This window comes from Nannospalax galili, unplaced genomic scaffold, assembly GCF_000622305.1.
Source record: "Nannospalax galili isolate Female #2095 unplaced genomic scaffold, S.galili_v1.0 scaffold937, whole genome shotgun sequence".
Lineage (NCBI taxonomy): Eukaryota > Metazoa > Chordata > Mammalia > Rodentia > Spalacidae > Nannospalax > Nannospalax galili.
Genome location: NW_008339516.1, coordinates 2,310,506 through 2,319,363, shown reverse-complemented (window position 1 = coordinate 2,319,363; position 8,858 = coordinate 2,310,506). Strand labels below are relative to the sequence as shown.

Sequence of the window (8,858 nt, the reverse complement as noted above, 5' to 3'; positions counted from 1 at the left end):
CAGGTAAATTATGTTACAATAATAGAATTACACTAATTTAATCAAAACTCCACATTTCCTATTGATGAGTCTGTCAGTTGCCTTAGGAGAAAAGAGTTGGTAACTGATTTTAACCATTGCTCCAAATCATCTCTGTCAGAGCAAACACAGAGTGAACAGAGATAGTAAAATTGAGTCTTTCTGATGCTAAAAAGAAATACATTTCCTAGTTTCTCATGAGTGTATTAGAAATTCATTGCTTCTTTATCTTATTTTTTTTAAATATGGAACGCTTCATGAGTTTTCATGTCACCCTTGTGCAGGGCGGTGCTAATCTCTGTAACATTCCAATTTTAGTATATCTTCTGTCGAAGTAAACGTCTTTTTCAATAATGCCTATATATATATTTTAAGAGGCTTCTACCATATGTTTCTGTATTACCTTTTAAAATGTTCTTTAGTGTTTAATGCCCCTTACCTATAATTCCTCCTTCACCCTCCCATCCTTCACCCCATATAACCATTAATACCTTCCCTGTTTATATCACTGCATTCTATCTCCCCTCTTATGAAGCCCCTTCTTATGACCCCTTACTACTTTCATGATCTGTATGAAATAAATGTGTCTAAAGATTCAAAGTTACCATCCACTTAAAAGAGAGAATAGGTGATTTTTTTTCTTAGTGGGTCTGGGTTACCTCAATGAAGAAACATTTCACTACAGTTTTAACATATTCAGTAACACACTCCACAGCAAGAGTACCTCTCTTTCACAAGTGGGTACAAGTTTCTAGGTTCACAGTTGAATTAATACAGTTATACAATATTGAATTCAGTATAATCCCTATATTATATAAAATTGAATGAGGTTTTAACCTTTAAAAAAGAACTCTATCTAATTTTAAAATATAACTGTTTCACAGAAAAACTCATTTTTAATGCTACTAACACTTAGATGTTTGCACATGCGTCTTTAACCTCTATGTATCTGATTATTACTAGTCACAGTCGAGTACTTTCTGAGATCCACTTAAGCATGGATATAAAACCATCAGGTAGATTTCAATGGAAATGTGTTTCACCTCTACTATTTAACATGGAGCAAATTTTTATGCTTCTTCCTCAAATATAACTCATTTTTTATTTGTTGATTTTTTTGTATGAATTTCATACAAAACATCCCAAACAATCTTATTCATCTATATACCCACATCCCAAATGGCACCATCCCATAGCCTCCCCCGAACCCCCACTGGAGCCCACATACTCTGCAATCTGTCTTACTGTCTACTGTGTATCTAGTCAGCCTATCTAGAGTGCCTTGTTTTGGGGAGATCAGCTGTTCCTCATCTAGCAGCAATCAGTTGCCAAAATTCCTTTAGATAAGATTGGGGTCTGCTGTTCATTTTCGCAGTTCTATGCTGGGTTACTGTCTGGGAGTCTTTTGGGCCACCCTGGCCAACAACTCAGAGAAAGATATCTCCTGTCTGGCATTGTTTCTTGTCATATAGCTTTTAGCTATACACATGGCCTCATAAAGAATTATATCAATCCCTTTAATCTTTGGTTATACTTTCCTTTTGAGTGTTTAAGACCACAGAGTTCACCCAGATAAACCAATTTATATTTACTCTTAAGGTCGTTTGAGGATCAGTTCCACAGGGATCACATGGGCTTGGCTGTGATCACCTGGCTCCTTCTTTTACCAGTTCCATCTATGTGAAGATAAGTCAAAGGTCCTGCTCAACTGTGGCTGGCTTCATTTGGAAGCATGAAGGAAATTATTCCTCTGTGTTGATTCTCCTCTTTGTAGACTGGACACGGGTTCAAGTCCATTTTGTGGGGTCTCCATGGCCTCCTTGATCAAGGGGAAAGGTGACACACCACAGTTACAGGACTTTTTGAGAGATGATCATAGTCCCCTGGAGCTTAGAGGACCTAGGAAGGCAAGGAGTAAAAACTATCATTTATGTTGCTCTGACCAAATTAGTATAGGCCTCAAAGAATGGCTGTTAAACATCCAAGAAGGGTAGTTCCAACAGTCTGGTACTTTTAATTACCATGTGCTATGTAGATAAAGCTTGGGCAAAGACAAAACGTTCTCAGATAAACCTTGCCTAGACATATATTATATTCCTTGAGCTAGTTGTATGTATAGTTTGTCAGTAGGTTGTTTGATTAATATGGTTCCCTCTGATATTTAAAACTAGGTAGGCATTATTTATCACTCACATTGTCTAACACTTCCACTGTGGTTTCCCCATTTAAAGTGCCCTCATCTTTCCCATTTTTCCCTTAATAATACCCTTCTCCTATGGTTCCACCTCTCTTGAGTTCTTTCTTTTCCTTTATCAACAAGGTACCTTGTATAACCTTCCCTCTCCCCCAAATAACCCCCATTTTTATCCATATATCCCTTTTTAATGACTGTTTCCTACTGTTCCTCTCTTTCAGATTCTTTCTTTTCCATTACCTCCCTGGTTCATTTTTATTTTCCTGGTTCATATAGTTATGTCTGGATACATACTCAGAAGGTTTTTGTGCTAGGATCCACATATGAGGGAGAACATACTCATTTTTTTCTGTGTCTGTGTTACTTCACTTAATATAACAGTTTTTAGTTCCATCCATTTGCCTGCTAATTTCATGATTTCATCTCTAAAAAGAGAGATGAGCTGAGTTAAGCTCCATCTTATAAATTAACCACATTTCCATTATCCACTCATCAGTTGAGGGACACTTAGGTTGCATCCATTGCTTAGCTATTATGAAAAGAGCATCAACAAACATAGATGTGCAAGTGTTTCCTCAATAGTATAGTTCTTTGGGTATATGACAAAGAGTGGTGTAACTGGGTCAAATGGTTGGTTCATTTGTAGTTTTTTAAAGTTCTTCACCTTACTTTCCATAGGGGTGGAACAAGTTTGCAATCCTGCCAGCAGGGTATGAGTGGTCCCCATTCCATATGTCCTCTCCAATATTTGGTATCATTTGTTCTCTTGATATTATCCAATCTGACTGGGGAAAGATGAAATCATAAAGTGGATTTAATTTGCATTTCTCTAACAATGATGTTGAATACCTTTTAAGATGCCTCTTAGCCAAGTTTATTTCTTCTTTTGAGAACTCTCTGGTCCTTTGACCATCTTTTAGTTGGGTACTTCTTTTCTTAGTTCTTTGTTTTTTGAGTTCGTTATATATTCTGGATGTTAAATTCTGTCAGATGTGTCACTGGTGAAGATTTTCTCCCATTCTGTGGGTTTATTTTACATACACATCCTTGGTTGATCCTTTTGATGTACAGAAGCTTTTTTTTATTTTAATGAGGTCCCATTTGTTAATTCTTGACCTTGTTTCCTGAGCAATTCATGTCCAGTTTAGATGATATGTTCCTACACCAAATCTTGTAGGTTGTTGCCAATGTTTTCTTCTAACAGTTTCAGACTCTCAGACTTCACATTGAGGTCTTTGATCCATTTGGATTTGATGTTTGTGCAAGGTGAAAGATAGGGGTTTAGTTTCATTCTTCTATAGGTGGAGTTCCAGGTTTGCCAGCACCGTTTGCTGAACATGCTGCCTTTCCTGCAGTGAATGCTCTTGGCCCCTTCATCAAATAATAGGTGGCTGAAATTGCATGGACACATATTTGAGTCTTCAATTTTGTTCCATTGACTTATGGGTCTATTTTTGTGCCAGTTTAACATTGTTTTTATGACTATAGCTCTGTATCACAGTTTAAAGCTTAGTATAGTAATCCCCCCAGCATTGCTCTTAGTGCTCTGTATTGCTTTGGCATCCAAGGTCTTTTGTGCTTCCATATGAATCTTAAGATGTTTTTTTTCCAATTCTGTGATTAATGTCATGGGGATTTTATTGGCTTTGTATTGAATCTATAAATGGCTTCTGGTAGGATGGTCATTTTCACAATATTATTTCTTCCAATCCATGAGCATGGGATGTCCTTCCGTCTTCTGATGTCTTCCTCAATCTCTTTCTTTAAACATTTAAAATTTTCATTATAGGTCTTTAATGTCTTTGGTCAGGTTTATTCCAAGATTTTTTTGCAACTATTGTGAAAAGGAGTGTTTCCATGTACTCTTTCTTTGATTGCTTGTTATTGATATATAGAAAAGGTCCAGACTTTTATAGATTAATTTTGTAACTTTCCACTTTACCCAAGATGTTAATAATTTCTACAAATTTTCTGGTGGAATGTTTGGCATCTCTTAGGTATATCATATCATCTGCAAAAGGGATATTTTGATCTCTTCTTTTCCAATTATTACTCCTTTAATTTCCTTCTCTTGTCCTATTTCTCTTGCAAGAGTTTCAAGCACTATGTTAAAAAGGAGTGGAGATAGCTGGGCTTGGTGTCATTTAATCCCAGCACTCAGGAGGCAGAGGCAGACAGATCTTTGTGAGTTCTAGGCCAGCCTGGTCTACATAGTGAGTTCCAGGACAGCTGGAGCTACAAGGAGACCCTGTCTCCAAAAGATGGGAAAAAAAAGTGTGGAGATAGTGGACAACCTTTCTTGGTTCCTGATTTTAATGGGAATGCTTCCAGTTTTTCTCCACTTAGAATGATGTTGGCTGTGGGTTTGTTGTATATGGCTTTAATTATATTGAGGTTTGTTCTTTCCTGTGAAATTCCCTCTAGGACTTTGAAGATAAATGCATGTTGAATTTTGTCAAAGGCCTTCTCTGCTTCTATTGAGATGACTATGTGGTTCTTGTCTTTGAGCCCGTTTATATGATTTATGACATTTATTTACTTAAATATATTGAACCATCCCTACATCTCTGGAATAAAACCAACTTGATCATGGTGGATGATCTTTTTGATCTGCGTCTGTATGCAGTTTGCGAGTATCTTGTTGAGAATTTTGCATCTATGTTCATTAAGGATATGGGTCTACAGTTTTCTTTTTTGGTTGTATCTTTGCCTGCCTTTGCTATTAGAATGATGCTGGCTTCATAGAAGGAATTAGGAAGTTGTCCCTCCATTTCTACCTTTTTGAATAAATTAAGTAGCATTGGATGTAGATCTTCTTTAAATATTAGGTAGAATTCTGCTGTAAATCCATCTGGTCCTGGGCTTTTTTTAGTCGGGAGGATTTGTATTACTGTTTCAATTTCCTTATGTGTTATTGGTCTGTTTAAGCTGTTAATCTCATCTTGGTTTAGTTTTGCCATTCTGGATCCTGGATCTTTTTGGTATCTGTTGTGATGTTTCCCCTTTGATCTCTGATTTTGTTGATTTGGAGGTTCTCTATCTTTCTTTTGGTCTAGTAGGCCAGCGGTCTGTGAATCTTGCTTATCTTTTCAAAGAACCAGCTCTTGGAGTTGTTGATTCTTTGTATTGTTCTGCTTCTATTTCATTAATTTCTGCTCTGATTTTTGTTATTCCTTCTTGTCTGCTGGTTGTGATGTTTCCCCTTTGATCTCTGATTTTGTTGATTTGGAGGTTCTCTATCTTTCTTTTGGTCTAGTAGGCCAGCGGTCTGTGAATCTTGCTTATCTTTTCAAAGAACCAGCTCTTGGAGTTGTTGATTCTTTGTATTGTTCTGCTTCTATTTCATTAATTTCTGCTCTGATTTTTGTTATTCCTTCTTGTCTGCTGGGTTTGAGTTTCACTTGCTGTCGCTTTTCAAGTGTCTTGAGTTGCAATGTTAAGTCATTTATTTCTGTTCTGATTTTTTAATGTAGGTACTTAGAGCTGTAAGCTTCCCTCTAAGGAATGCTTTGAAAGTGTCCTAGAGGTTTTGTTGTGTTGTATTGTCCTTTTCCTTTAGTTCCAGGAGTACTTTCCTTTCTTTCTTAATTTCTCCTTTGACTCATTCATCATTCACGAACATATTGTTTAATTTCTCTGTGTTCATGTAGTTACTAGGGTTTCTTCCGGTGTTGATTTTAAGCTTTATTGCATTGTGGTCTACTAGAATACATGGAATTATTTAAATCTTTTTGTATTTGTTGAGGTTTGTTTGGTGTTGATTCTTGACATTAAGGTTTTATTATTTTTGGCTATATTATCTAGTAGGGGCAATGTCCCACTTTAATATGGTAACTCCTTTTATGTTGTATTATGATATATTAATTTTATTTTCCTTAGATTTGGAATGTTTTCTTCTCTGATTTTGATAAGCATATTTTCTGTCTCTTTGACACAAGTGTCTTGCATTTCTTCTATATCTATGATTCACAGGATAGGTCATTTTATGGTGGGCCAGAATTCCTGCATGATCGGTTCTTCGGTCTTTTCATTTAATATTTTCCTTGTGAATGATCCTATTCCTCTACTTCATGCTCTCTGTTCCACTTCATGGATTCTATTAGTCAGTCTTTTGAACTTAATTTTTAATTCACTGTTTTAATTTTCCATTTCAAGGTTTATTTCATTTTGGCTCTTCTTCAGAAGTCCAATTACTTTATTAAATTATATCTTGGATTATTTTCTTTAATTCAGCTGTTTGTGTTTTAATCGCCTTTACTCTATTTTATGCATGTCCCCTTTGCGTTCATTAAAAACTTTTATAATTGCTATTTTAAATTCGTTGTCTTGTGTATCACCTACATTGCTCTTCTCAGAGGAGGTGTATTCATTTCTGGAGGAGACATAGTGTCTTGGTTATCAACATTTTAGGGGTTGCACCAAAGCAATTGGACTTAAATCTTGGTTTGCTTCTTGACATATTTATCTGGTCTTACTTTGTTAAGCAGGTGTCTCATTCTCTGCTCCTACCTCAACTTGTCAAGTTGTGGACCAGTTGATCAGTGCTTGGCATTCAATCTTGGGGTGACTGTGTTGATGTGCAAATGCGGCATCCGATATGTTCTCTTCACTGATGTGCATATATGCTCTTTTTACTTCAGGAGCAAACCTATTTTAGAGATAGTCAATTCTTACTGCCAATCTTCAGAAGTCTGTGCATCGTTCACATGAAAAGTGGTCTTTATGTGACAGATCCTGGAATCCAAGCATTAGAGAACAACACTCCCTGGGATTCAGAGTAAGGATGTCACACTGATTTTGGGGTAGAGGTGAGTATAGTGGAGAGTGAACTGGATCTTTCTATCTAGAGTATGAGTTCTCATAATTCTCATTTCCTCTTTTGGGAACTGGGCAGTATGGTGATTGTGGGAGTTTGGTGATGTGGATGAGATGGGTTCTGGGAGTTGTTATCTGACAGGTGTTGGGGGTGGAATTTTAGTGATGCCTACCAGGGTTTGAGGGTTGAACATAGCTGCACAAATGAGATTCCTGGCGGCTGTGCAGAGGGGAGCATTTACTGTCTGGGTTACGGGCTGATCTCTAAGTTTGAGTGTCTAGCTGCACCTTGTTGTTCTACTGGAGCTATGTGTTGGGTCCTGGAGGCTGCACAGAGGGGGGAGACACTGTTGGACCCCAGGCTGTGGTTCTGGAGCTGAGTTTCTACCTGTGATTTCAGTTTAGGTTTTAAATAGACTTCTGTACGCAGTTCTTAGAGCATCCTGCAGAGGAATGTGTCACTGTCTAGACTTGATGTGTATCTGGGGCTACCTATCTACCTAGGATTTAGAAATTTGGGGTCCAAAAGGAACCATGCAACTTGTCCTGGCAATATTACAAGGGATGGTGTCACTGGGATTAAAGCAGTCCTTGGGACTAATATTTACCTGTGGGTTGGGGTTTGTGAGGGAACATGTGTTAAAAATGACTCTTGATGTCAAGGAAAAATATAATTTAATTTTAAAAAGAATATATTCACCTTGTGATTGTTATATCCACATAAATAGTTAAAATTATTATGATATATAGATAGATAGATAGATGATGATAGATAGATAGATAGATAGATAGATAGATAGAGAGATAGAGAGATAGAGAGATGATAGAAGAAAGTCAAGATCAAGGAAATAATTTTTGATCTATCACTTAAATTTTTTATTTGAGGATTTGGGAATAGACTGTATACCCAAGAAACAAGTTCTAGAAATATGAAGGAAGATGACCAAGAAAGATTCATAATTCACAAAATTGGAAAGTAAGCAAAACAAGAATGTTTAGCAAAAGAAGATTAAATTAATAGTCAAATGGCAATTTTGTCAATTAAAGTGTGAAGTGATAGTGTTAGGGGGAGGTGAGAGATAATCAGAATGAAATTATGCAGAGTTTTGGCAACTTAAAACTGTAATTGGGCAATAGGGATGCACACATGAGATGATTTTTGAAGAGTGAGAAAACAGTCTTAATGATCTCTAGAGTACAGAAACTTCATTGTAAGATATTCAACATTAGTCCACGGTAATGTTATAGTATCAATAAATATGTTTTCCATTTAAAAATAAGCAGGATAAATGAAGGACAGATTTAAGGCAAACTATTTTCAAAAATAACTTCGTGGTATTAAGGACCGTTTTGGGTTTTTTTTTTTTTTTTTTTTTTTTTTTTTTTTGAGACAGGGTCTCTCTGTAGCCCCAGATGGCTGGAAACTTTCAATGTAGACCAAGCTCGTCTCAATATCACAGAACACAGATCTTCATATGCCTCTCCATCCCAAGGTTTAGGTCTTAAAGCTAATTACTACCAACCCAGGTGAAGGGCATAAATTTAAAAATATGTAGTCTCCTGCTAGTAAACTCAATTGTTTAGAGCAAGTTGCTAAGAACACAGCTTTCTAATATAGAAGGCATATAAATACATATGGCTTTCAAATATCAGTAACTAATATAAAGGAGAAAATAAAGACAAAAAGGGGGAAGAAAGCTTTTATTTAAAACAAACTTGAAATTTCTGTCGGATATACATTTTAAAATTAGAGTGAATCAAATTATTTCAGTAAGTAGGGACTATGTGTGGTGCGAATGGGGCAGAGGGTCTAAATTTGATTAAGATCTAT

General features: G+C 36.4%; 1 pseudogene; it reads right to left on the bottom strand.

Moving 5' to 3' along the window:
• Positions 1 to 257: 257 nt before the first annotated feature.
• LOC115070580 lies at positions 258 to 358 on the bottom strand (annotated as a pseudogene).
• Between the last annotated feature and the right edge of the window lie 8,500 nt (positions 359 to 8,858).